General features: G+C 51.8%; 1 protein-coding gene across 2 annotated transcripts in view; it reads left to right on the top strand.

The window, feature by feature from the left end:
- Positions 1 to 2,724: 2,724 nt before the first annotated feature.
- RIPOR3 (RIPOR family member 3) overlaps positions 2,725 to 27,094 on the top strand; it is a 74,787-nt gene continuing 50,417 nt past the window's right edge. The window contains exon 1 of one of the 2 annotated variants that reach the window (XM_035025403.1): positions 2,725 to 3,025. The gene's annotated coding sequence lies outside the window, so the exon portion shown is untranslated. The remainder of the gene's footprint in view (positions 3,026 to 27,094) is intronic. The other variant, XM_035025402.1, reaches the window with a different exon arrangement.

Genomic DNA, 27,094 nt, shown 5'->3' with positions numbered 1-27,094 from the left:
AGCATCGTCACTTGCCAAACACTGTTCTAGCCAGACGCCATTGGTTGCTGAACGACCAAGGCCTGAGGCCTGCTTTTTCTTCATTAAAAAGAGAGATTAGTAAATGTTGGAGAGGCGGTCAAGTCAGGCGGGCACAAAGCTGAGACTTCCTCACAGGAGCTTCAGCATTCTGTCGGGCCCAGTCCCTACAGCCGTCTTGGGCTCCGCCCCCGTGGGAGCCCTGTGCACGGTCTCCCTGGGCCACGCGTTCTGGAAAGCCCACGTCTGAGGCCATGGGGTGCGCTGGAGGATGGCACCTGTCTTCTGTACTGTAGCTCCCCTTGCTCAGCTCCCGAAGCCAGTAGGCGTGTGACAGGTGAAGAGTTCCATTAGTAGCATTAGAGGGGCACCGCGTGCCTGTTGTGTCCCTGAGATGCGGTCCCTCGTGTCCTCAGCGATGGGGGAGGGGACTGTCTAAACTGCTCAGTAGCGCTCTCTCCGTAAGGCCCAGATTTGTTCACATTCATCCCTGGCAAGTGTTTCAAAATGGTTTTCATGTTTTCTAAGTTAGAGTAGGTGACGTTGTTTCCTGGAACCAAGTTGGCACTTTTTAATACTCTCCTTTCTAATATATACCTGCTGTCCTCATTTTCAGGAGACCTAAGCCCCTGAGGGAGTCACTGAGACAGCTCTCCTGCTCTTGAGGAATTCACTCTGTGACAAGTCACTGCTGGCTCAGGGGTCCCACATCTAACTGGAGGTGATCACACCTGAGTGTCTGCACAATTGCTGGGTTCACTCCTCAGCACAGCTATTGAGTTCTCTGTGGACGTACTGGAGAATTCTTGGAGTTAGTCCAAGGGGGCACGTGCTAGGATGAAATTTTCTCTGCACCCAAGTGCGGAGGAGGAAGCTGCTTGGGACGCAGGTAATAGATGAATCCATTTTCACTTTTCTTTTTTTTAAGATTTTATTTATTTATTTGAGAGAGAGAGACACAGCGAGAGAGGGAACACAAGCAGGGGGAGTGGGAGAGGGAGAAGCAGGCTTCCCGCTGAGCAGGGAGCCTGATGCGGGGCTCGATTCCAGGACCCCGGGCTCATGACCCGAGCTGAAGGCAGACGCTTAACCGACTGAGCCACCCAGGTGCCCCCATTTTCACTTTTCAAAATGAAACTGTTAACAGTTAGGAGCACCACCCTTAAACCATTTTGCCTCCCTTTTTCCCAGAGGTAATGACCCAGTTCGGGTCATCTTTTTCAGGCTTGACACGTGTTTCTGCAGTATCTCATTCTTTGTGTGTGTGCACAGGGCAGGGTTACACAATCAGGATTATACCAAATATATCATTTTGATCCCTTCTCACTCAATAGTATGTTTTGGAGACCCATGGTTGTTGTTACCTACCGACTCAGCTCATTCTTTCCAAATTGCTGTCTGGTAAGCCACAGCATGACCCTTCCGCATTCTGTGTAATCAGTCATTGTTTGATGGATGTTTACATTATTTTCAATTGTTTCCTATGATAAAACTTTTTTTTTTTTTAAGAGGTTCCTCTGTGTACATGCCTCCTGAGGCACATGCACAAGTTATGTTCTGGGTGGTGGCGTATATGCTCATTTCTGGTTTCCAAAGGTCTTGCCAAATTACCCGTCAGAGTGTGTGTGTTGCTCAGTGTCAGCTGCTATTCTTTGGGGCTGTTTATTCCTGGTTTCTCGTCTGCAGTGGCTGCAGGGTGGAAGGGAGCCAAGGGAGAGAGAAATTCACCTCTAGGTGTTACAGGCTGGTTGGCTCTGCAGGGCCAGGCCTCTCTATGGTGCTGGTCAATGGGGGCTTTGTTCCCGGGGCCAGCCCTGAGCAGAATCCGAAAGCTGATGTGCCAAGGTGACAAAGGGAGCCGTTCGTGTGTTGTGCCTGGACCCCACCCCCTGACCGAGACACCGTCAAGTTTGTAGGAGTCGCACAGACAAATATAACAGGGGCGGCGGGGGAGTGGCGGGGAAAGCCTGAGAACATTAAGTTGTAAAAAAAAGGAACAAAGCAGTAAAAGAAGCTGACCACTAACTCTAAAGATGTAAAGGGAAAATGCCAAGCTAATCCGCACCCCAGGAGAAGTGGGAGGTGCAGAAGGGATAACGGGGGGCTTGGGGGGGGGGAACCAGGACCACAGGAAGAGGTGTGTGGAGGATCAGATCCAGACAGACGGGAGGGGGAGAGGGAAGAAAGGAGGAAAAGGAGAAGGAGCAAGGAGGGGACATGAAAGTGGCAAGGTAAGAAGAGAGGAGGAAAAGAAGGAGCGAGGAGGGGACACGAAAGTGGCAAGGTAAGAGAGGAGGCAGGGGCGGAGGAGGGAGGGCAAGGCTGTGTCCCTGTCTGTTTGTGATTAGCACACAGCCCGGGCGCAGAATGGAGTAAACAGAAACTTCCAGGCATCCCCACACCCCCTTCTGAGGCGAAGCAGAAATCAGATGCTCCGTGATTAATCGTAGAGAGTTCAGGACACGACCACAAGCGCTGTGCGGGCTTGAAATTAGCTGCCTTTTCCCATCCCCTTGCCAAGATGGGAGTGGGGGGTGGGACGTGAAGGGGTGGGGGCCCCGCCTGCTGGGGGCCAGCATGGAATTCTCCCTGGCAGAGCTCAGTGACACTGACGGGCAATCGGCCGCGTCCAGAGAAGCAGGCAGCATCCGGGGAGAGCGGGCCGGCCGGGGGGGGGGGGGGGGGGGGGGGGGGGGGCCCAGGCAGGCTTCCTGGAACCCTTGCTCCAACGGCCGCCTGCACCCGGACCCAGGCCAGATAAGAGGCCGGCTGCACTATCAGAGCCCGGCAGCGCGCTGTCCCCCGGCCCTCGGCACCACAAGGGAGACCGGGGGACAGTGGGCTCCTTGTGAGCAACCTCCCGAGTGGCTAGTCTGGACGGGCTTCCCAGAGTCCCAACTGGTCTCCTGCTGCGGATGGGAGCCTCCGCTCACCTCGGCGACAGAGAAAGCCAGGCTGCCTGGAGGAGGAGGCGTGCTCCCGCCTGAACGCGGGTACCTGCTCGCCGGTGAGTGAGGCCGGCGCGGGGACCAGACGCTAGAGGGAGGCGAGGTGAGAGGAGGCCAGCCCTTGTGCACACTCCACCCCGGAGCTCACTCGGAGAGGGGAGCCGGCGGCGAGGGGGCCGGATGGGACTGCAGGGGCTTGCTGTGTAGCCTTGGGCGAGTTCTCCCCCCTCCCTGGGCCTCCGTTTGTCCATCTCTGCAATGGAGTGGCTGGAACAGCTGCTCTTTAAGGGGCTTTTACTGTGACCGGGTTTCTTGTGTATCTGCCATATGCCAGAAGCTGTGCGAGGCATTTGTGAAGCTCTAGCTCAGGGGATCCCCATGAGCCACCGGTGGGGCCAGCATTAGCCTCCTGGTACACTGAGCAAACAGAGGCTCAGAGAAGTGAAGTGACTCGCCCAGGGTCACACAGCTGGCCGGTGGCAGAGATCAGAATCCCATCTCTGCCTTTCTGATTGATTTGCCCTAAACTGTCCACTTCCAGGAGTCTGTATTCTGTTCTGGTTCCGTGATCTCCCCAGGAAGCAGGGGTGCAGGAGGGTGTCGGGGGGAGGATTACCCGTGGGAGGCAGGCAGAGAGGTCAGAGAGAGGCGGCCACAGGCTGGGCAGCCCTCAGCTCTGGACGGGTGGGGGCACGCGTCCCGGGCAGGGGCTCCTGGCTGGAATGGAGAGGGACCGATGCCGTGTGCTGGGCTCACCACCCTGCTGTAGGAGGCTCCTGGGGACGGGAGAAGAGAGTGAACATCAGGCAGGGGTGGGGAGAGCTGGGCGTGGGGAGAGTGGCACATGCCTCTACTAGGTTTTGTTCCAATTTTATTTTGCTTTTCCAAAAATGTGTTTCAAATCATTCTGGGCCCCCACTGCTCCTCTGGACGAAACAGAATTGTGAAACACATACAGAGCTTTGTACACGCCTCCCCCGGGGGGAATCACGCATTAATACTATCAGAGGCTATTTGCATATACAGCCCCACAGCTGCAGCCGCATCAGAGATAAGCTGCAGATCGAGTCCATGAGTGTCTCCCCGGCACAGAGGAGGAGGATGCACGTTACATCCGAGGGCCCAGGAAAAACACAGCAGGGCCGAGGCAGGTGGGAAATCCCTCAGTGCCAGGCATCGGGGCAGAATTGGAGATCCCGGCACCCAGATGTGGCCTCCTCTTTTCTCTCCTCTTGGAAAATTCCACCCTGCAGCAGCTCTGTATTGACTCAGGCCTCCCTTCCTTTTGGGGATTGGCTCAGGCTCTCTGCCTTGGGCTTGAGTCAAGACCTGAGTGGGGGTCCTGGCACCACCCAGTCCCAGGCACACCGGGACAACTGATCATCCTACCCACTTCTGCCCTTGATTTTTCTTGTAACCTTGACCAAGTCACCTCCCATCTCTGGGTCTCTGTTTCCTCACCTATAAAATGAAGGGATTATTTTAGGAAATCTCTAAAATCTCTTTGCAATTTTTAAAATTCTGAGAGCCTGCTTGGAGGGCACTTAAGTTCTCAATAAGCTTAGAGAAGACAAAGATCTCCCAAGAGCCCTGCCACCAGGGAAGGCGCCAGAGGAGGTGGGCATGAAGGTGGGCTTGAAGAAGGGACTGAGGGCCTTGTTCCTGACATCAGCGATCCCAGGCCTTTGGCCCTGCGAGCTTCTGAGGAGCCAAATGGACTGCTTTTGTGGGGAGTGATTTAACCAAGATGCGCGCTGGCTAGGAAGCCCTTACGTACTCTGCATCAGAAGCTCAGAACCCCCCTCCCAGGGCCCCCCAGTTCTTTCTGGGGAGCAGTGAAGGGGTATCTCACATGTGCCCACCAACTGGGCTCCTGCCCTGCTCGTCCTCTCCTGCCTCCTCCTGCCTCTGCCCACCTGAGACTCTCATAGCACCCCCACCCCCCACCCTCTGTGTCCCCGAGCTGCTCTGGGTTCTGGGCAGAGATGGAGGGACTAGCTTCCTCCCCAACCCATGACACTCTTTGCCACATGGTCCCTACACTGTGGTGTGCTGGAGCCAGCTTGTCCCGGCTCTTGAAAGCCAATGGTCAGACTGTCAGAAGTGTGGGGAAAGAATTGCTTAACAGAGCCGTTATTAAAAATTAAATTTCACAGACTTGTAATTCAATCAATGGTGTTACAAAGGTAATGAGTACTCACTGCTCATCCCTTTCCATGTCTGAAAGGACATTTTGCTGCTCTGGATGCTCCCGAGGTGACTTTCATCCGTGCTGGCTGGTGGAAGCACATTTGATAGTCCGCTGTTGCGCATCTCTCCCCAAGTCCACGCGCGGTGACCCCAGGTTGGTGGCCTGGGCAATCGGCCGCAGTGGGAGTCCTTAAACCACGGGAACTGGTAACAGGATGACTCAGGGCTCGATTTATTGTTTTGCTGCCTGACTAGACTTGAGGGAGGAGACAGGAAAAGTTAACGACGCAGATTAAGCATAGAAGCGTGTCCCCTCTGTGGCTGTTCCGTTGTGAATAGCCCCAGAATGAAGGCACTTGCTCACTTCATTGACAAACTACACTTTGTTGTATCACTTTTGTCTGACTCCTTAAGGTAAAGGAAAATAACCACCAGCCTTGAGCGGCCCTCACTCAACACTGTAAGCGTAGGCTGACTACAGATACAAGGGTTGGGGGCAAAAATCAACAGACCCCTTCCGTATGACTCAGTTGAGTGTATATGAAACTTACAAGGGGTATTGTAAATTTTATTTTTGTCTGTAAACTGTGTGCTGCCCATCCTTTACATCAGTACAATCTATAATAAACCTAGCTGTGCGTCTATGTGCATATATTCCTATGTACACGTGTGTGCACGCACACGCACACGTGCACACGGATACACATGCTCTCTCTCCTGGAGTGCTGACTGCTAACCTTTACCAGCTCCCCACCGGCCCCACGGCACGTACGCTTGTGCCCAGGGTCTCAGAAATCCTGGCATGGATCATCCTTAGCCCTCACCCAAAGGGAGTCAAACTCCAGGCACTGAGCCTGGACACAAACATATCCGCTTCCTCCTCTTGCCTAAAACATACCAACAGCTCAACTCCTCACTCCTGTTCTGAGCGGTGGAAAGGATGCAGAGACTAGGCTGGGTAGGAGGTGTCATCTATACAGGCCACATCTGGGCCCCCGTGCAGACTGCGGTGGCCCTGGGCTCCTCACTGCCTTCCCAGGCTCTGTGTGCAGGGGCATTTCTGGTGACCCATCATTAGCAGCTCCCTGTTAATTCCATCCGCTTACGGTCTTGCTCCCGCTGTAGTTTATTTTCATGTGCAGAGCATGACTAATAGAAACGGCATTTTGGAACAAGGAGAAGTAACAGCTAAGCCAAACCTATAGGAAAGTTAAGACAACTTTCTATTTTTAGAAACCCTGGGAGCCAGGTGGGCCCTTTCCAGATTCTCCCAAGCCAGTGAATGACCGAGGAAAGTATTCCTCATTCCTGAGTTCCGTCTCTTACAGTTGAGGCCAAGGAGGAGGCCCAGGTGGGGACACCGGCTCAGAGCAGCACGGCTATGATGGAGAATGGAGCCATGCTCACAGCACTTTTAAAAATAATTACAGGGGCACCTGGGTGGCTCAGTCAGTTAAGTGGCTGCCTTCGGCTCAGGTCATGATCCCAGGGTCCTGGGATCGAGCCCCGCATCGGGCTCTCTGTTCAGCGGGGAGCCTGCTTGTCCCTCTCTCTCTGCCCCTGCTTGTGTTCCTGCTCTCGCTGTCTCTCTCTCTGTCGAATAAATAATAAAAAAAAATTACAAATGGGTTTTATAATTATTTCAATTTGTGTGCGGAAGGGTGATCCTGAGTTTCGATCTCAGCGGCTCCCACCCCAGACAACCACTGTTTAGAGTCAGGTATCTATTCTTCCAGACCATTCATTCACTCTTTTTTGCATCTTTCTTTTCTTATAATTTTAGTTTTCAAAAATGGGCTCATTCTGTACATTCTAGTTTGCATCTTCCTATTTCCACTTGACAATATATCCTGAGTGTTCATCCACGTTAGCTCATGGAGACCTACAACATTCCTTTCAATGCTTGCATATCAGAAGCCCCAGGAGGTTGGAAGAAGGGATCTATTTTGATAACCATATCTCTACTTTCTAACCAGGTCTCAAACTTTCTTGACCCCAAGATACACAAGTAGAACCAAACTGCTTCCACTTATCAGTAAAAAGAAATTCTACTGGCTTTCCCTTCAACCTGTAACTGGAAACTGACCACTTCCTGTCCCATCCCCTGCCCTCACCCTGGTCCCTGGTCCAGGAGGCCATTTCTCTCTGAGTTGTTATAGTTGTCTCCTCATTGGGGTCTGCTTCCCTTGCCTCTCTAATGGTGTGTTCTCTATCTGCAGCCAGCAGGGTCCTATTAAAATGAAATCAGATCCTGTCCCTCCTCTGCTCAGAACACCCTCCTGCCCCTCCAGTCTTGGGCCCACCTCACCTAGAGTAAAAGGCCAAGTCCTCACCATGCCCACAAGGCCCTGTAGGATCTGGACCTCATCTCCCCTGCTCTCCCCCTTGCCACACTTGCTTCTCAATTGTGCCAGGCACAGTCCTGCCTCAAGACCTTTGCACTTGCTTTCCCCTCTGCCTGGAACACTCCCTCTCCAAATCTCCACATGGTTCATTTCTTCCCATTTACCATCATCTAGCATACTATGTATTTTTCTTTTCTTAAATATCCCCTACTGGAATGTGAGTTTCCTGAGGGTACAGATATATATACACATATACATATATATATATATATATATTTTTTTTTTTTTTTTGCCTGTTTTGCTCAGTGTTATATTCCATAGTAGGCACTCAATAAACTTGTAGAACTACCTGGCTTACTATGTTGCCAAGAGTGACAAGGCAGTCAAACCTTCTGGGAGAACCATGCATTAGGGTCACCAGGAATCTCTAACCACGTACTACATTTCATTTATGAATAGCACACTTCCATACCCTTGCCAGCTCACGCAGGGGCCGTTCATCTGTGTAACGAGAGGCAGTGGAACCGTACACCACCAGGCACTCTGTCAAACCAGCCCAGGCCCAGATTCTGGACTCCTCACGTGGCTCTGCGCTCACCCCTCTTGTCTGTCTCAGGTGGGCTTGGCGGGCCGGTAAACAACACCATCTCCCATGCTGGAGTTCAGATACACTGTGAGTCAGGCAGGTTATGGGATCTGTTGTGGGATTCTGCTGTGGCCAGGTGGCTGTTACTGTGCTGTCCCTTGAACTGGATCCGCCACGCTTGCTCCACCATGCTCCTCTGAGGAGCATGCCTAACCCTGCCTTCCAAATGAGTGAGGGAAGACCCTGCAGATGCAAGCATGTGGAGGAGGGCAGACATGTGCCCTGCAAATGCACCACTGGATGCCCTCCCACCCCACTCCACCAGGGACCGGACAGTCCTACGCCCCATTAATAGCAGAGGGAATGGCCGAAGGCCTTGCTCACTTGCCCAGCAGTCCCTGTTAGATCCCTGGTCCCCAAATCCTGGTCCAGAGAGCTTTCCTCAAGACTTATAAAATAGACCTCAAGTAGAAGTGAATTAATCATAACCTCCTCAGGACACACTGAAAGAGACTCCTGAACAGCCCCATTCAAGCTTCCATCTAGCAGTCTCACCACATTTATTTATAAAATAAAAATCCCCATAGAGCCACTCCCCAGCCTGGGAACTAGAACTTTGACAACTATCTATCCCTACTTACATGCTCCTTTCCACCGCAGTAGCTACGATCTTGAATATTGTGTTTATCTTTCTATGGCTTTTTATTTATTTTTAGGGTTTTTTTTTGTTGTTGTTTTTTAGAGAGAGAGAGAGCATGCATGCATGTGGGAGAAGGGCAGAGGGAGAGGGAGAGAGAGAGAATCCCAAGCAGACTCCCCGCTGAGCACGGAGCCCAACGCAGGGCTCGATCTCACCACCCTGAGATCATGACCTGAGCCAAAATCAAGAGTTGGGACTTAACTGACGGAGCCACCCGGGCACCCCTTTCTATGGCTCTTTAAAAAAACTGTGGTAAAAGATACATAAAACTTACCATTTTACCCAGTTTCAAGTATACAATTCGGTGGCATCAGGTACATTCTCGATGTTGTACAACTGTCCTCGCCATCCACTTGCAGAACTTTTTCATCATCCCGACTTCCCTTGTTTTTTAAAAAAAATATTTATGCCCAAACAATAGATTACTGACTTTTATTTATTTTTGAACTTTATAAGAAGATCTACGTTGTCTTGTGCCGCTTCTGTTTCCATAAAGCATTTATCACTGAAATTCATCCCCGTGGTTGCACACGGCTCCTTGCTTCCTCATCTTCCATGGCTATACGCTATCGCGGGGCGGACCACGTGTTTCCCACGTCTAGAGGCGGCCGGGTTGTCTCCCTCCTGTGCGCTTGCTATCATAAGTGGTACTGCTCTGAGCACCCTTGCACCTCCAATCCCATTCTGGGGTGCGTCTCCCGTGTCCACCCAGAAGCAGGACTGCAGGTTTGGGGCATATGAAATCTCGTCCCAAACTATTTTCCACTGTGGCTCTGCCAATTCACATGCACCCTCGACCATGTGGCATCTGTCTAATGGCTTGCTTTCCGCCACTTGAATGAGTGGAATTTCCCCTGGATCTCCACCGCCACCACCGTGGACAGGCCTGGCTGCCACTCACTGTGTATCTCTAGGTCTAAGTATAGCCAAAGCCTTGAGTGGGCCGCGGGTTCGTGACGTCTCCCATCTTTGTGGCAGAGCGAAGAGGGGAATCGAGCCCGACCGCCACATTACAGGAAGGAACATGTGCAGAGGGAATTCGAGACCTTGCCCTCATTGCACTAATAGCTCCCTCTTCCCCTCCCCCTGCCTTTACTTAGTCTGGTTCTCGCCATGTGTGGGACACAGAGTGACGGGGGGGGGGAGGTGGGAAGGGACAAACTCTCACTCACGACAGGTACTATTGCTCACACTCTACGTGTATTGCTGTTGATCCATTCAACCCTCAGATCACAAACAGAGGTGCTCTTATAGGCCCCACTTCGCAGATATGGAAACTGAAGGGCAGAGAAGTAACTTTTTTTTAAAAAAATATTTTATTGGGGCGCCTGGGTGGCTCAGTTGTTAAGCGTCTGCCTTCGGCTCAGGTCATGATCCCAGGGTCCTGGGATCGAGTCCCACATCAGGCTCCCTGCTCTGCAGGAAGCCTGCTTCTCCCTCTCCCACTCCCCCTGCTTGTGTTCCTGCTCTCGTTATCTCTCTCTCTGTCAAATAAATAAATAAAATCTTAAAAAAAAATTTATTTATTTGAGAGAGAGGGGGAGAGGAGGGGCAGAAAGAGAGGGAGAAAGAATCTGAAGCAGATTTCACACTGAGCGCACCGCCGAACATGGGGCTCGATCCCATAACCGCAAAATCACAACCTGAGCCGAAACCAAGAGGCGGACGCTTAACCGACGGAGCCACCCAGGTGCCCTGAGAGGTTAAGTAACTTGCCTGAAATCCCACAGATAGTAAATGGCAGAGACGGGGTTGAATCGGTTTGTCCAGCTCCCTCCAGAGGCTATGCCCCTCTTCGTAGAGCCTAGGAGTTAAATGTCACAAAGTCGCCAATCCTACAGACCTCGGTTCATATCCTGGATCCCTGACTACCAGGCTGTGTGACTCTGGGCAGGTTACTTCAACCTCTCTGCACCTCTAAAATCTCAAGAGCTCTCTTTCCTAGAAGCTTCATTAGATATTCTTTTTTTGTGCCTTCTTGTTTCTTGTTGGGTTGTAGGCCTCTTCCTCAGATTTCCCTGGAATACGTTCTTTGGCTTATACCCGCCAGGGCTCATCCCTGGAGCTGAGAGGGGATGAAGTCCCCCCAAACCAGTGTCTGGGATCGGGGCATGGGGGATCCCAAAGCCAACTGCTGTTTCTAGGAGGAGGGAAGTGGTGCTGGGCAGCAGGACAGCAAACGTCCACTTCAGGCTGGGCTGCTCTGGGCCACGGACCTTTGTGACCATCCTGTTGCGAAACAGGCCGAGCGGGCTTCCGCTCAGCCCGCGCGGGCTGCCTTCTGGCCTTGCCCGTGGGAGGTGGACGGCTGTGCGCGGGCAGTCGTAATCAGCATTGTCTGGAATACCTATTCCCCAAATTCCCAGGGATAAAGCATGTGTATACTTTTTTGGGGGGGAAAAATTCCATTTCTGTTGCCAATTAGTTCTGCTTGAGAACAGCTTTTCTCAACACCAACACGTTGGCCGCCCAGCCTTGAGTTCTGTAGATTAGCTCCAAAGTGGGGAAAAAAGTAATTTCTTTCTTTCCTTCCTCCACCCCCAACTGTGAAACCCGGCTGTTCGTGATGAAAGGGGTCCTGCGGATCATTTAGTTTTCCTTGTCATGACTCCAGGAAAGGCTATAAAGATAATCAGTGGGCCCCGCGGGCCGTAATTGACTGTAGAGAGCAGTTGGCTACCACGGCGTCTGAGTTACCAGAATCTGCTGCAGACGCAGGAGGCTTCAGTCAAGCTCCTCTGATTACACCTGCTCCCCCGGGCCAGAGCTGGCTGGAAAGTGCTGGAGGTTATCTGAGCGTTTCTCTTCTTTCCCAGGTTTCAGGGAGCTCCTGGAGAAGGGACCCCTGGCTAGATGGAGAAGCGGGGAGGCGGAAAGCGGGGTGGTTCTGACGCGCCCTGCCTGCACCAAGCCCCAGCTCCATCGGGTATGGCCAGGAGCCTTGGGCCAGGGACCTGACCTCTGGGTGCCTCTGTTTCCTCATTTTAAAGTGATGATAATGGTCCCTCCTCTGGGACTGATGTAGGATCAAATGAGTCAATGCACGTGGGAGAGGCTCAAATCCTTCATAAACGTCAGCTTTTATTACTCAAAACCCTCTCGCTCTTCCCCCCCGTTGACACCTGAGTCGTATGTGGTCGTGCCAAAGTACCTCGACCTAGTCCCCTGCTGATGGACTCGAGGTCGGTTCCAGTCTTTTATGATCGCAAATAATGCTGCCTTGAATAGCCTGTGGCTCTGTGTACCCACCCCACCCCTAAGGTATGTGACCCCCACGATAACCTTGGCTCTGGACTTTGCTTCTTGGGGCCTGCAGAATGAGAGATGTGCGGGTGAAGGGTCAGCCCTGGCCTGGCATGCGGACAGGCCGGTGGGAGGTGGGGCCAGGCCTTCCCCAAGCCAGGCGGGACAGATTCCTCCCGAGGCCCTCGGGGGAGTGAGGCACCAAGCGGTGAGTTTCAAAAGGCCGGGGCCGGGGCCATCCAGCTCCCAGGTTCCTGGCAAATGTACTGAGGTGGGTCTGGGGAGAGGGAATCTGCACCATGCAGGTTCTGCCCATCCTCTGCAAGCCTCTTCCTCCTGGAAGCTTCCTGGGATCTGGACTCCAAATACCCTTGACTGACTCTGCACTGATTTAGTACCAGTGGTAGCCAGCTCTCTTTTCGGAGGCAAAATGCACGGTGCTTGAGAATCTCCGATGTGGAAGAAGGCTGGATTTGGTGCCTAACTTCTCAGTGCTCCCACCCACGTAACCTGCCCTTCTGTGTCCTCCTCTGTCTGGGTGGGATAATGATCATAGTGATGGCAACAACTTCTCAGGAAGGTCTTGGGAGGTCGCAGTGACGTAACACACTGTAACACTCTGAAGTGTCTGACACCATGGCAGGCGTGAGAAATACAAGCTTGTGTTAGGAATGTCTTGCTACGGGCGGGTCTGGGTCTCACCGCGCTGGGCTGTGGGTCCTTGAAGGCAGAACGTCTCATCTGGAGCAGAGTCTAAAGGGAGTCCAAACTCACTGTGTGGCCTTCAGCGAGTCGTACTCCCTCTGAACTGAGTCTTCTCTCAAAAATGGAGTTCTGATGACATTATCTGGCGGATGTGTTGTGAGGATTAAGAGAGGCAAAGCACGTGATGTTCTGGATCTATGAATGCTCAGTACGCGGTGGCGACTGCTGACATTGTTCATCAGTAGTAAGAACAGTTGTAAAAAGCCTCCTAGAAACCGGCACAGCATCGTGCATGCAGTTGGTGCTTAGTGAATACATAAGGACTGAGTGTCAGGGTCAAGTCTGCTTGTTATAAAGTGGGGTCTGGGAGAGGCCCTGTTAGAGGGGCTCTTTTCTCATGTTGTTGACCCCTTTGGGAGAACAAAGAGCCCCATAAGACCGAACCTGCATTTATGACATCTGCTCTACATAACTCTGTGAGCTGAGGCATCAGGCATCATCACCCCCATTTTACAAATAAGAAATCCAGGGCCCAGAGAAAGGGGAGCTTCACCGGCCCCCCACGGCATGCACACAGCAGTACTCACTTGTCCTGACTCTGCGCAGTGGTCTTCACCCTGACCCTCCGCCCCGTGCAGGAAATGGACCTTCGGGGCAAGATACAGTGTCCCTCTGCGGCCAGGGCCCTTGCACATTTCTGACATTTTTGTGTCCTAGGACAAAGGGTGAACAAACTCACATGAACTGTTCTTGTTTCCTGGTAGAAAAACACTCCTGACCCAGGGTGGGGGAGCTTTGCTGTTGGACTACACGGCGATGTGTGGTTTTGCTTCTATTCTGGCCCTCTCTGCCCTACCCTAACGACTCAGCAGCAGCGATCGTAGCAAATCCAGATCGTGAAAATCCAGGGGTAAACTTAGGAATTGTTTGTGGGTGCTGAATGGGCCAGATGGCTCCCTGGACCAGGGGTGCTGGCCCCGGGGGCCGGCCTCGGCTGCCGCTGTCCTTGCCCTGAGCGGGTGAACAAATGAATAAGCAGGTATTTGCTGCCTTCACATGGCCTTCTTCCTCCTCTAAGGACACCAGTGATTGGATTTAGGGCCACCCCAATCCAGTGTGACCTCATCTTAACTAGTTCTGTCCGTAAAGACTCTATTTCCAAGTAAGGTCACATTCCGAGTCTCTGGGTAGACGTGAATTTTGGGGGCCCACCGCACCTAGGAAACAGTAGCTATTCCTGCCACATCTCTTACCGCAGACTTTGTGTAGCACCAACGATGTGCCGGGCACTCTTCTGTGCTCTTTTCATTCCTCCCCTGCTGAGCCCTCTCTACAACCTTGTGAAGCAAGTTCTAGGATCATCTCTGTTTGAGGCCAGAGAGGTGAGCTGACTTGCATAAGGTCACACAGCTGGTAAAGAGCACATCTGGGAGCAAGCCTTTTCTCTCTGACTCCAAAGCCAGCAAGGTTTTGAGACCCTCCAATCCCATTCCAAGGGCTTGGAGTCATCGTACTTTCTTTCCCAGAATCCCAGCCATGTGAGCTATGCTGTCTCCTGGCCCACACCTCCCTCCACTCTCTCCAGACACATCTCCCCCAAAGAGGCTATAAAAAGGCAGGGAGGGGTTGCGGGGGAGCTGGACCTTGTTTTCACAATGGCAAACACCAAGTTGTGTTCTGCCTGGGGTCACTGGTGCCCGGCTCTCCTGCGGGCAGGAAGCTTGCGACCCTCATGTGCGTAAGAGCATACCAGACGCATACATTTCATCCTTGACATCTGGCAACATTTTAGGAGTCTTGACTTGGGCTTACAAATTGAAAAATGGTCCATTAAGGTGTGATTTATTCGTCATCGAGACAATGCTATTGAATGCTCGCAAAGTGATTCACTCTGTTGGGTCCACAAACCCCGACTCCTTGGGCCAGGCCTGGCGAAGGCCTTTGCAGGCAGGATGAAGCTGTTTCTCTGACAGCCAGGGGTGAGCAGGGGCCTGGTGGGGCCGGAATGGGGCTTGACAGAGACAAATGAGTGTGCTGCCAGATGATGTATGGCAGTTTACCTTTTAACACGCCTGTGTCGCGGCCATGGAAATAACTTGTTTTGGCTAATGGGAGATGTGTGCAATCAGGAGTCTCTCAAAGCCACGAGCACAGAGGCATGAGGAAGGATTCTAATTTCCAACAACTGGGGCTTTGGGGCCAGGAAATAGCTGCTCTGTCAGCACAGAGAGCCAGGAGCCTTCTCCTAGCCAGTGAGCAAGTTGGAGGCCCCTGGGCAGATCAGGGGCTCCGCAAGAACAGAGCTAGCCTGCAGAACTTTGCCCCCACCTCCCCCGGGGGTGGGGTGGGGATGGCAGATGTTAAGAGTTGAGAGCGTGGCTAGCAAGTGTGTAGGAGCCAGCCACATCACAGAGAGCACTGCCCCAAAGCCAGACCTGCCTGGGTTCAAATCCTGCCTCACCGACTGACCAGCCAGGCCTTAGACAGCCCCTCTGTAAAACAGGGATTATTAACAGAGCCTACCCTGGGGGTGTACGGGGATTTTCTGAGCTAGTGCCACAGAGAGAGTTCTCAAGAATGCTAATCATTGTTATCATGATGATACGGCAGGGCGGGCATGGCGTTGCTGGGGTACAGAGAAGAGCCAATCAGGACAAGAGAGAAGCAGCGCTGTGCCTTCTGGCTGTGGGTCTAGGGGCAGGCTCCTAACTTGCTGCATGCACACGGTGCAAGGAGGTTTCTCCCAGTCCCTAACGCTCAGGGCAATTGGGAGACCAGTGCCAATGTTGGCTGTCACCCAGCTTGGCTAGCCCATGTGCCCAGAATCCAAGAAGTGAGATTAGCTTGAGTGGGGAGGACCCAGGAGGAGGGCTGGGGTTACCACGAGCCACCACCTGCTACAGGTGGGCTGCCCATGGCCTGGCAACCAGTGTGCATGCCTGTGGACATCAAGGGTCTGATTCAGTCCCCAGCTCAGCAGTGAAAAGAGGACAGACAATGGCCATGTGGTCCCTGTGCCCCTTCTGCCCAAGTGGCTCCAACCCCAAATGAGATGGGGGATGGATGTGCACATCTCTGGGTCCTTAAAACTGAGGTGGTAGTTAAGAGGTGGGCGGCACAGTGGGTCCAGCTCAGGTTTGGGGATCCCACATCTGCAGGGCAAAGCTCTGCAGGCTTGCTTGGACACGCATCCAAGTCAAAAGTCTGTTCTGACTTGGAATCAGGCATCTGTTACCATGTGAAGGCTGAAGGCTGACCCCTCCCCTCTATCCCTATCTCCCCCAGGACTGACTGCCCAGGAGCATTGGCCAGCTCCTGGTACTCACGCCAGCTGGCTGCGGCTCTCCCACGAGGGTCAGTTTCTAGAGCTATCAGATGCTGTGGCTGCCGGCTTGTTTGTCTCCATGGCACCAAGCCTGGCCAGCTTTTGGACAACAGCAGCCCCATGGGGAACCTAATCCATGAAGAAGGGATGGCAGAACCCAGTGTAGGGATGGCAGGGTGGAGGGCAAAGGATGCTGGGCGCCCTGACCACAGGTAGCTCTGAGTATTGGTCTTTTAATTTTTAAGTAACTTCTATACCCAATGTGGGGCCTGAACTTACAACCCCGAGATCAAGAGTTGCATGGTCCATGGACTGAGCCAGCCAGGTACCCCTGAGCAATGGTCCTTTAGAACCCCAGGAGAAACTCACTGGGACAAAGTAAGGGTAGAAGTGGGGCTTCGCTTTGGTGAGGGATCTTCCTGGGGGTTCCGGCTGGGCACTTGGCCTTGTGGCGGCTACCCAGGGAGGACTCTCTGCAGCCTCACTTTGCTCTACCCCTCGGGCTTCATTTCCTGATTCTGTAATCTTACTGCTCCAGCCAGTTGTCCCATTCATTCATTTGTTCATTCTCTTGGTCCTCACAATGAACCCAGAAAGTGGGGGCGCAATTATTATGTCCCTTTCTAGATCAAGGAACACACAAAGTAGCTGGGTCGGGGCACAGAGCTAACGAGAGGCTGGATTAGTTATCCACGGCTGCATGACACATGTCCCCACAACTCAGTACCTTAAACAACACATGTCTATGATCTTACAGTTTCCGCAGGTCAGGTTGCAGGCGCGGCGGCCGGGTCCTCTGCTTCCGGCTCTGTCACTGGCACGTCAAGGTGTCCGTGGGGCTCTACGCGTCTCAAGGTTCAGGAGCAGGATCCGCTTCTCGGTTTGCTCAGTGCTGTGGGCAGGATTCACGTCTCGGGGTGGTGGCCCTCCGATCCCAGCCACGGGGCCCTCCCCTGCATGGCAGGTCGCCTCTGCAAAGTCAGCCAGCCAGGAAGGTGCATGCGTGCGGGGGCATGTGCGCATGCGCGCGGGGGCATGTGCGCATGCGCGGGCGCGTGTGCGTGTGCGTGTGCGTGCCCGTATGTGCGTGCGTGTGCGCGTGCGCGCAGGTGCCTAGTGTGCGGGTGTGCATGCGAGCAGGTGCATGCGGATGCGGTTGAGTCACCGGTGGTGGAGGCGGCATCATATCACTTTTGACACTTTCTCTCCATGAAAGCCAGTCAGTGGGTCCTGAAGAGGAGAGCGAAGGCCGGGCGGTGGGACCCCTGTCTGCCCCCCTCCCCGAAGGAAGCCGGGAAGAGTTCCTCCTCCTCCCCGGTCCCAGACACGCGCCGCCTGTCTGCCACCGCTCAGTCAGGGGTGAATGGTGCCCTCACTTTTTCAGGGGGTGTTTGTGGAGGGCCTAGTGCATTTCGGACAGGTGCGGTTCCGCCCCCAGCAGCTCCGTGCTGGTGACAGACCTTGAGGCTGCATCTTTATCCATAGCATCACGTGCCTCTGCAGAAAAAGAAATGTCTTTTCGTTATTTCTGTAACTGAGCTGAGATTTCTCACAAACCCTAGTCCCAGGGCAACAAGGAAGAACACTAGATTTAGTCTAATCTGGTCAATTTAATCTGACCCAGTACTTTAGATCTTTTAGGTAATGTCTTTAGGTAATGGCCGGTCTCAGATTTCCTTCTGCTCCATCCTCAGCCCCCTCCAAGGTGGCATGGGGTCTGGAGCCTTGGAGGCTTCCTGGTGGAGGGGGTCGGGGATTCTAGCCACGTCTGTTGTCAGGGATCACTACAAGCCTCTCTGGCACTTGGGGCTGAAGCTGGCGGCTGGAAGAACACGTGCTCTGGGCCCAGAGCCCTGCCTGGCTGACTTGTGTCTTCCCTGGCTCAGAGCCCTTGCCTCCACTGCATCTGGACCCTGCTGGGGCTGTCCACCATCCCAACACAGTGTCCCCTCTATGAAAGGGGACATTCTGGGTCCCATCCCAGCCATGGGAGGACCCCATGTAGTCAGGGAAAGCACAACATTGGGGAAGGCTTCCTTCCTTTCAACCTGGGGCATTTGCATGGTCCCCCCAACTTAAAATGATGGGCAGTGGTCTCAATGTAGCTTCCCCTTTGAGTCCCCAGAGGGTCAGTGCAAATCCCTGCCTTAGGAGCTGGTTCTACTTGTATTAAACAAATAAACTATAATATAATAAATAAATAATAAAGTAAAATAGAAGTAGCTGATACTTAGATTGCCTGTAAATACCAGAATTTACACTAAGCACTTCACACGCTAACTCATTAAACATTCATAGCAACTCTGTGAGGAAGTACTCTGAGTCCCATTTTACAGAAGAGGAGACTGAGGCATAGAGATGTGAAATAATAATATGCTCCCGGTCAGAGAGTTCTTAAGTGGCAGAGCTGGAATTTGAACCCAGGTAACCCTGCATCCCTACCCTGCATCACCACCCTCCTCTATGTCCCTGTGCTCTCTGGGCTGAAGCCAAGAGAGGGGCAGGAGGATGTCCTCCCTTCTTCTATGCATGCTCTCCTTCTGCCCTAGACAGCAAGCCTGGGGGCATGGGTGAACGGAGACCTCTATTTTCTTTGGGAAGTACTACACCTTTGCTATGTTTATTGGTACCTAAAGGGCTTAAAAAGAAATGTTTTCTCACAGTGGTGGCTTTTAAGTCTACTGTCTTGTGGCAAAATCTGTTTTGATTATGAGGAACTGAATATTGCCACAGTCCTGCTCTTTGTTTCTCTGTATGAATGCGCATGATCCTCAGGCAGATGGATATCTGAGGACCAAGGGGAAGGGCTGTTTACCCAGAGAGGCATAGAGGGAAGCAGTCATATTCTTCACACTATTACTTGTTACAGAAATTATCACACACTCAATTAGAGTCGTGGTAAATGTGCTGAAGGAGAAACATTCAGAGCAGTGAGTATATAACAATTGCCTTCATCTGTTCAGGTGCTGTGACAAAGTACTACGGACTCGGTGGTCAGAGCCTCTGTCACAGCTCAGTCCCTGTCGGCAAACTCTGGGACCTGGGCAGAGGGCCAGCCTCAGATTCCCCACCTGGGGAAGAATGAACCATCCCTCACCTCCGAAAGGATGAAGCAGATAGATCTCCAGAGGGTGACCAGACATGCTGACGAGACATGCTGTCAGGACACCCCAGGGCCGAGTGATGCAGCCGTTCTGAGATTGCTCGCTCTCAATCTCTCTCTCGCCTCCATCCTCCTTCATTCCTGCCCTGGTCTAAGCCGATCTAAATGAGAAAACCACAAATACTAATACTGTAACTACCACGGACTATGTCAGGCTGTGCAAGCATTAGAATATCCAATTCTCAGAAGCGACCCAACACAGTGGGTGGTATTATCATCCACAATTTAGGGAAAGCTGAGGCTCAGAGAGGTGAAGCAACTTGTCCACGATGACACAGCGAGAATGTGGCAGCCTAGGTTTTGTCCCCAGGTCTATCTGACATCAAAGCCTTCACTAGGCTTTCATTGCTGCTGTGCCTTTCAGGTTCCTAAAGCCGGGGCGGGGCGCAGGGGGCAGAAAAGAATTTGCCCCAGAAAAAAATTTCAAGAGCCAGACTCTAGAAACGCTTGTTAGTTCCCTGTCGTGGTCCCTGCCTTCCCCTCACTGTGGAGGAGCCAGGCCAGGAAGCTGAGCTGCGTGAGGATATGTGAAAACTTGCAGCAGAAAGTTATTCTGAAATGTTCTAGAACAGGCAGGGAAGTTTCCTCTGGGGACAAGGTGGAGAGGTTCCAGTCAGGAGACGGGGTGGGGCGGAGGGATGTTAATGTTGCTAGTTGATGATTAATGTTCTCTCCCAAGGGTATTTATGATTTATGCCCAGGTTTTTAAACAAAATTCAACCAAGTTAGATTCAGTGTCCCAGGAAGCTAAGGAGAAAGCATTCAGGCAAATGATGTTTTGAGGGGGATGAAAAGATATTCCAGACAACTTGCCCCCTTTTAGACTCTACTTGTCCCAAGCAGAGCCTGTCTTATCACAGGGACCCTTTGCAGGTGTTTCCCAGGTCTCTGCATGTGAAGAAACTGGCATCTTTTCTCTGCATTCTAGGCATTCTTGCCTTGGCTGTATCAAACAGGATCAAAAACAAAGCCCCAAATGTTCTCATTGTCACATTAGCCAAACCCTCTTTTGGTCCTCATTTTGGGGCCTGACTGGGAAGAAGAAAGAATCTGTGCGTTAGGATTCTGTGAGTTATAAGTGACAAAAGCCCGATTCATACTGTGTAAGCAAAACAGAGAATGCTTTGGCTCCTATAACTTAAAAATCTAGAATTAGATTTAGTGTCAGGTATGGCTGGATCCAGTGGGGTGGGTGGGAGTAGGGGATCATAAGGCTGATTTTCAGTGACCTGACCTGGTGGAGATCCCCGTGCCCGAACCCATCATGGTGGCTATAAGGATGTGGGAATCTGAATGGGCCTCCATGGTGGGCACTGAAAAGGGGTAAGGGAGCATTCACCATGAGAAGCCTGTGGTGCTGTTAGAATAAAGGTCAAATCAACAGAGAGATCTTCTTAAGTTTTGTGTGATCCTATGAGACCTTATGACTCTGAGCCATTTCAAGCTTTGAGGAACCTTACAGAGCACCTGGGTTGGGGGGGGGCAACTATGTGACGCCAAATATACCATCCTTCCGATCCTTCAGTTCATGGAAGACATTGCTAATCGACCACAACACCGTTTCCTAGTGAGCCCGAATACAGCCTCAGAATTCATCTCAAAACTACACCAGAAGCAACCTGTGTCCATCAGTTGGTGTTAGAACATGAGCCAAGACCGATCTGCAGTTTGCCTTCTCAGCCCATGGAGATAAGAAAACAGAAGGTCTGAGGGTTGGTTTGCCCAGTGTCGTGTGGGAACTCAGTGACCGGCCCTCCTTATGCTTGGGCAGCCTCCTTTCCTGTGGCATTCTCCTGATTCTAGCATAGAGAGGAGCTCTGTCCCTTAGTGGAGATTTCCACTCCAGACAGCTGCGGCACATGGAAAACAAACAGACTTGAGGTCAGAGGAAAGGCAGAGAGCTTAGCTGCTGACCTGTCTTACTGAGCGCTGTCTGGAGATGAGGGCAGCACCGGGGGGCAGCGAGGCAGGGCGAGGTGCGGGGAACCCACCGGTCCATCCACAGACATCTAAGTGGGCTTTTGAAGGCCCTACCTTAAATGCAATAAACCCGGGTAACGCGCTCTACTAGGCTCACATTCTCAAATGGGGGTGATGCTGAAGTTACTCCCTTCTGGGGATGGGAGCGGGGTTGCCTTAGAGGGGAGGACACATAATTGGCAACCAGTCTAGGAAAGCCAGAAAGTAGAGAGAAAGCCCCGACCTAACTATTACTTGCCCAGCTCTGCCACACCCAATCAGAGGAAGAACAGAGGTGCCCCGAACCCGTGTATGATTTGACTGGAGGAAGGTAAGCAGAGTCCTGACCCTGAGGAGCCTATTGTGACATATATGATACATGGACTTAATGATTGTAGTGGGCTGACCTGGGGGTCACGGTGCGCCTCTCGCAGAGCCAAGAGCTTTGCATCAATTAATTCAAATCCACACGACAATCCTACAAAGTAGGTGGAGTTATTCCCCAGGAACAGACGTCGAACTGGAGGCTTGGAGGGAGGGAATACAGCTACCCATGGCCACGCTTGAGTAAGGGCAGAGCCGGGCTTGAGGTCAGGTCTGCCTGAGCCCTGTTCGGACGAGCTGCCCTCCATGGGCAAGCAGCCATCGTGAAAAGGAACAGAACAGAGTATGTGAGTCATTGGCACACCATTAAGCACATCGTTCCCCACAGCAGCTTTGTGCAAGGTGCTGGGTGGAAACAGAGAAGCACATGGGATCCGTGCCCTCGGATCATTCCCAGAAAGGATGGGGTGTGCACTTGGGAGAATGTCACCATGGAGGTTGAGTAGCAGAAATAAATGCCTGTTGTGACTCCCTCTGTTGAGCTCATGGCCCACAGCCAGGTGCAGTCCACAGTCTAGAAACTTCTGGGCTACAACAAGCCCCCCGATGTACAGGTGAGAAAACTGAGGCTCAAAAAAAGAATTGACGTCCCCCCACGTCACACAGCCAGTGTACAGGGGGGCCAGGACTCCAATCCATACTGGGTCCCGGTGCCGCTGACCCCTCTGGGGGCCCATGAAAACCAGTAGGAACCGAATGGTGGAAGTGGCAGGGCATCTGAGAGGAGGATCCTGGGTGGACTCTGGATGGAGGCCCCGATGCCTAAGCCGTTCCCCCAGGTGGGGGCTGCCGTCATTATGGCAGCACCTGTGACGTCCCTTACCTGGGCGTAAAGCCAGCCCAGTGCCTGCCTGGCCCTCGAGAAGCACCCAGTTTCACAGATGGGGCCCCAATTATGATTGCTTCTTTCCTTTTGGAAATTTACTTTTAATTTCTCTGGCTTTCCCCTTCTTCGGGGGGTCTGGTCCTCATCAAGGCAGCCTGTCTGACAACAAAAACAGATGCTCCCAGGTAGGCTGGACACACCCACGCCTCCGGTGGGTCTGGCAGAGGCCGGAGGGGAGTCAAGTTTGTGGCTAATCCTCTTCCTCATCAGCCGTCAGCTCCTAGGAGCCCCTGAGGGAGGCTCTGGAGGGGCTGCTGATTGCAGAACCAGCTGGAGGGAAAATGCGCGGGCAGGTGTGGCCACAGCCAAAGCCTGCAGTCGCCAGAGCTCTGCTGTGGTGAATTGGAAATGGTGCCACATTCGGAGCCATCAGACCCCGGTGCAGATCCCAGGGCCACAGCTCACTGCTAAGCCCCTTTGCCTCGACGAGACTCAGCTTATCCCCAGCAGTGCCTTTAGCCCTGGGTCTACTTGTCCCTGCTGTTGGCTAAACTCACTGTGGACAACAGCTGTGCTGGGGGGGGGGCAAGGGAAACGGAAGACATATTTCTGCCCCAGCCCCAGCCCCAGCCTGCCCCTTCTCTCCCAGGCCCCTGACCTGCCCTCAGCCTCAGGAGTTCCCGGCTTCACCCTTTGTCCAGGACCATCAGAGAGATTCTGATAACAGTAGTTCTGAGGCTGAGAAGGGGTCGTAGTGAGGACAGCATGTCCCTGCAGCAAAATTCTAACCTCCTGGCCCCTCCTCCAAGTTTTTCAGGCCAGAGAAGGGGAACTCATCACTTGGGACGTGCAAGGGACACTGCTTTGAATCCTAAACTCTGCCAAAGGCCTTCTGCCTGCCTGGTTCTGCTTTGGTGTGGTCTGTTGCGTTCTATGTCATAAATCTACTGACAATTTCAGGTAAAAATGGGACACACTAGGAGGTAAGAGAGATGTTTCTTTTGGTCATAAAAAAAAAAATTAGAAAACCCCAGTAAACCTAACAAAAGTAATTTGAAGAAAGATTTTTGTTGCCTCACATAATGGAAAAGTCAGTGGTAGGGTGGGTTTCAGATAAAGTTTGATCCAGCCACTCAACATTTTGACTGGGAGCCTGAGTGCCACAGTGCCTACCCCTTTTCTACATACATCTGTGTGCTTATGCAACCAGAACGTCCACCCCCACCCCAAATATCCATGACCTTTCAGCTCAAGTATCTGCACCAACGGGAATGCTCTTCTATGTCTCTTGGTTCACATTCCTCCAGGAGGGAATCTGATGTCCAGGTTCATCCTTTTGGGCCAGGCACCAGAAGTCCTATGTTTTTGGCCAGTGAGTGATGGTCTCTCCAGGGTCCAGTGTCCGAGGCTTGTTCGGATAGCAGTGGCCAGACCACAAGGGTGACACATCTGTCCACCTCAGTAGAGGCAAGGTGTCTGAGAAGGGGTCATGGACCAGTCAGGCACCCCAATACCTCCCAGAGAAGTGGGGACTCAGCTCCTGCAAATTCCTCCCGGGACTGGAGATTAGCCAAAGAGTCTCATTTTGTTCTTAGTTAATAACCTCAGGAAAACTTTAAGGTTGGTTCTGGTTAGAATTTTTTTTTGCCTCGCTGTTTCCTAAGGCTCTGTTTCTGGTTCATTCAGGAGGAGAAATTCAGACTCAGGCTCTGACGTGTCTCCACTATCAGCGAGTCCCGGGTCACCCTCAGAGGGCCACTGACAGGAGGCAGGGTGGCTTCTCCAAACAAATCTGCATTATTTTATTATCTTTATACCAGGAAAGAGGCTTGATCTTCAACACAATGCACTCACGTCACCGATTAGGCTGGAAGAACTTGTTTGGCCAAATTTAGAACCCACAAGAAGGTCAGAGAATAAATTTAGAGCTGAACTCTGAACCTCGAGGGCCAGTCAGGCACTGCTAACTGCCTGTCTCCTTGAGTTGGGTTGGTTCCCTCCAACTCCTGTGTCCACAGAATTCTTACAGCATAACGTGGGCCTGAAGAGTAAGACCTGGCACCTAGGCCTGGTTCTACTGCTTATTAGCTGTGTGACTCTAGGCATATGTTTAACCTCTCTGAGCCTTCCTTTCATTATCTGTTGAAGAATGGGGGGGAGTGGTTAATAAAAACATTTACCTTACAGGATGTTAGGAAGATTGATTAAGATTTTTCTGTTCTGGTAAAATATACATAACATAAAATTTACCACCTTAACCATTTTTAAGACTACGGTTCTGTGGCATTAAGCACATTCACGTTGCTGGGCAACCATCATCGCCATCCACCTCCAGAACTTTTTCATTTCCCGCAACTGAAGCTCTGTCCCCATTAAACACTAATTCCTCAATCCCCCTCCACCAAGCCCTGGCTCCCATTTCTTTCTTTCTTTCCTTTTTTCTTTCTCTTTCTTTCTCCTTCCTTCCTTCCTTCCTTCCTTCCTTCCTTCCTTCCTTCCTTCCTTCATTTATTTATTTGAGAGAGAGAGCTCGGTCATGCAAGTTGGGGGAGGGGCAGAGGGAAAGAGAGACTCTCAAGCAGGCTCCCTGCTGAGCACAGAGCCTGGGGGAAGGGTGGGTATGGGGGCTCGATCTTACAACCCTGAGATCACAACCTGAGCCGAAACCAAGAGTTGGATGCTTAACTGACCGCCATCCAGGCGCCCCCCACCATTCTACTTTGTCTCTATGACTTTTGACTGCTCTAGGGACCTCATATAGGAGGAATCATATCATAATTGTCCTTTTATGACTGGCCTCCCTTACTTTGCATCTTGTCTCCAAGATTCATTCATGTTGTAACCTGTGTCAGAATTCCCGTCCTTTTTAAGGTCGAACAGTATTCCATTGTCCGGAGAGACCACCTTTTATCTGTTCATCTGTTGATGGACACTTGGGTTGCTTCCACCTTTTGGCTATTGTGAATAATGCTGCTGTGAACATGGGGGCATAAATATCTGTTCAAGTTTGGGTATACACCAGAAGTGTGATTAAAATATTTTATGGAGAGCCCTTAGCCCATGCTTGGCATATAGTAAACATTCAGCAGTGTAGCTAATAAAACGAGTGTTAGGAAAATAGTGGGTGAAATTTCTTAAAATGCAAATTAAAGAATGGGATGTCAAATTAGCCATGACTAACAAAGTAATATTCCTCAATGCAGTTGGGGTATAGTGAGATGTGTAATAATGTATAAAAATTATATATATTCCTCCTATAAAATAGGTACCATCTGTGGATCATTTACTATATGCCAGAAACGCTGCTAAGCTCTGTATATATTTTCTCTCATTTACTCCTCCCAAAACCTAAAGGGGTGGGTCTATTATTTCTCCATCTTACAGATGGGAAAACAGAGGTCCCAAGTGGTAACACAGCTCTCCAGTTCTCACAGCCAGCAAGTGGCAGAGCTGGGATTCAAACCCAGGCCCCCTCGGCTCCAAGAGTAGAAAAGCAATGGAAAAAATTGCTCTAAAGGCTGATCATGGCCCCTAGGAAGGATGGGAGTACTTACTTTCCACCTCGCATTGGTCTGTATTTTTTCCCCAAACCAGGAAAAAAAAAGAGCATATTAAATAAAAAAAAAAAAAAGCAAACGAAGGAAAGAAACAGCTGCTTCTTGCAAGCAGGTATCTTTGATGATAAAACATCCGTGTCTTGTGTCTCATGCCACGAACTCAGTTTGTGTCCATTTTTTTCCGGTTGAAGGAGAGCAGAGTGTCCTGGCTGTGTCTTCTGGCTGATCGCTTAACAATCACGGACACACACACGCTCACACGGACACGCACGCACGGCCCAACACAGGAGAGAGACAAAGCCAACAGGAGCCAAAACTCTGCTAGATCGATGCAGACTGTTGCAGGCACAGCTTTCCAAAAAAGCAGAGCTCAGTGAAATAAATATTTTTCCTGTGAGAAGAGGCTTAAGTCGGCGATCTTAACAACCCCCCAATTCCTTCCAGATCCACTCCGAGGGGCTGGCGTCAGGGCGCCCATCTTGATGTACTTAGGATCACTTAGGAACGGCAGTGTGTCTGCGTGTCTGGCTGGCTTCTCCCATGTGGGGTGCCGGCCAGGGCGGGCAAGCAGGAGTTTGTCTCTGGAGGATGCTCTCCCCATGCTTCCTGAGCTCCCACAACTTCTTGGGGTCCCTGACTTGCTTCTCCTGGGAGACCAGCACTATTTGCTCTCAACCGGAAGCCTGAGAATTCAGCCTCTTTTCTTGGCAAAGGCTCCGTTCTTTCGGTCCTGGAGACAGACTGCAGGAAGAATTAGGAATCAGGGCCTTCGGAAACCTATCCCCATGAAGAAGCATGGGTTATCTCAAAAACTGGAAGCTTCATGACCCAGGCAAAAGTTCGTTGATTGATTGATTCATTCACTCACTGGGTTGCACACTCAATAATCGTTTACTGGGTCACCTCCCAAGGGTTAAGATTTGGTACGAAGCTAGCATAAGAGAGTACGAAGTCGCTGGAAGCACAAGATGCGTTCGGTCATCCGTGCAGCCATTCATTCATTCGGCAGGTATTTACCGAGTGCTTCTCAGGTACTAGGCCTTCTCCTGGGAGGGCTGGTCCGCTAGGGCATGCATGCTAGCTGGAGGGACAGACAGGAGACAGGGAAAATGGAGTGCGTAGGATATCTGCTGGTGCGAAATGCT

This window comes from Mirounga leonina, unplaced genomic scaffold (assembly GCF_011800145.1).
Source record: "Mirounga leonina isolate KUSES-001 unplaced genomic scaffold, KU_Mleo_1.0 Mir_195, whole genome shotgun sequence".
NCBI lineage: Eukaryota > Metazoa > Chordata > Mammalia > Carnivora > Phocidae > Mirounga > Mirounga leonina.
The sequence above is the reverse complement of the archived record's forward strand: the minus strand, read 5'-3'. Positions and strand labels throughout refer to the sequence as shown.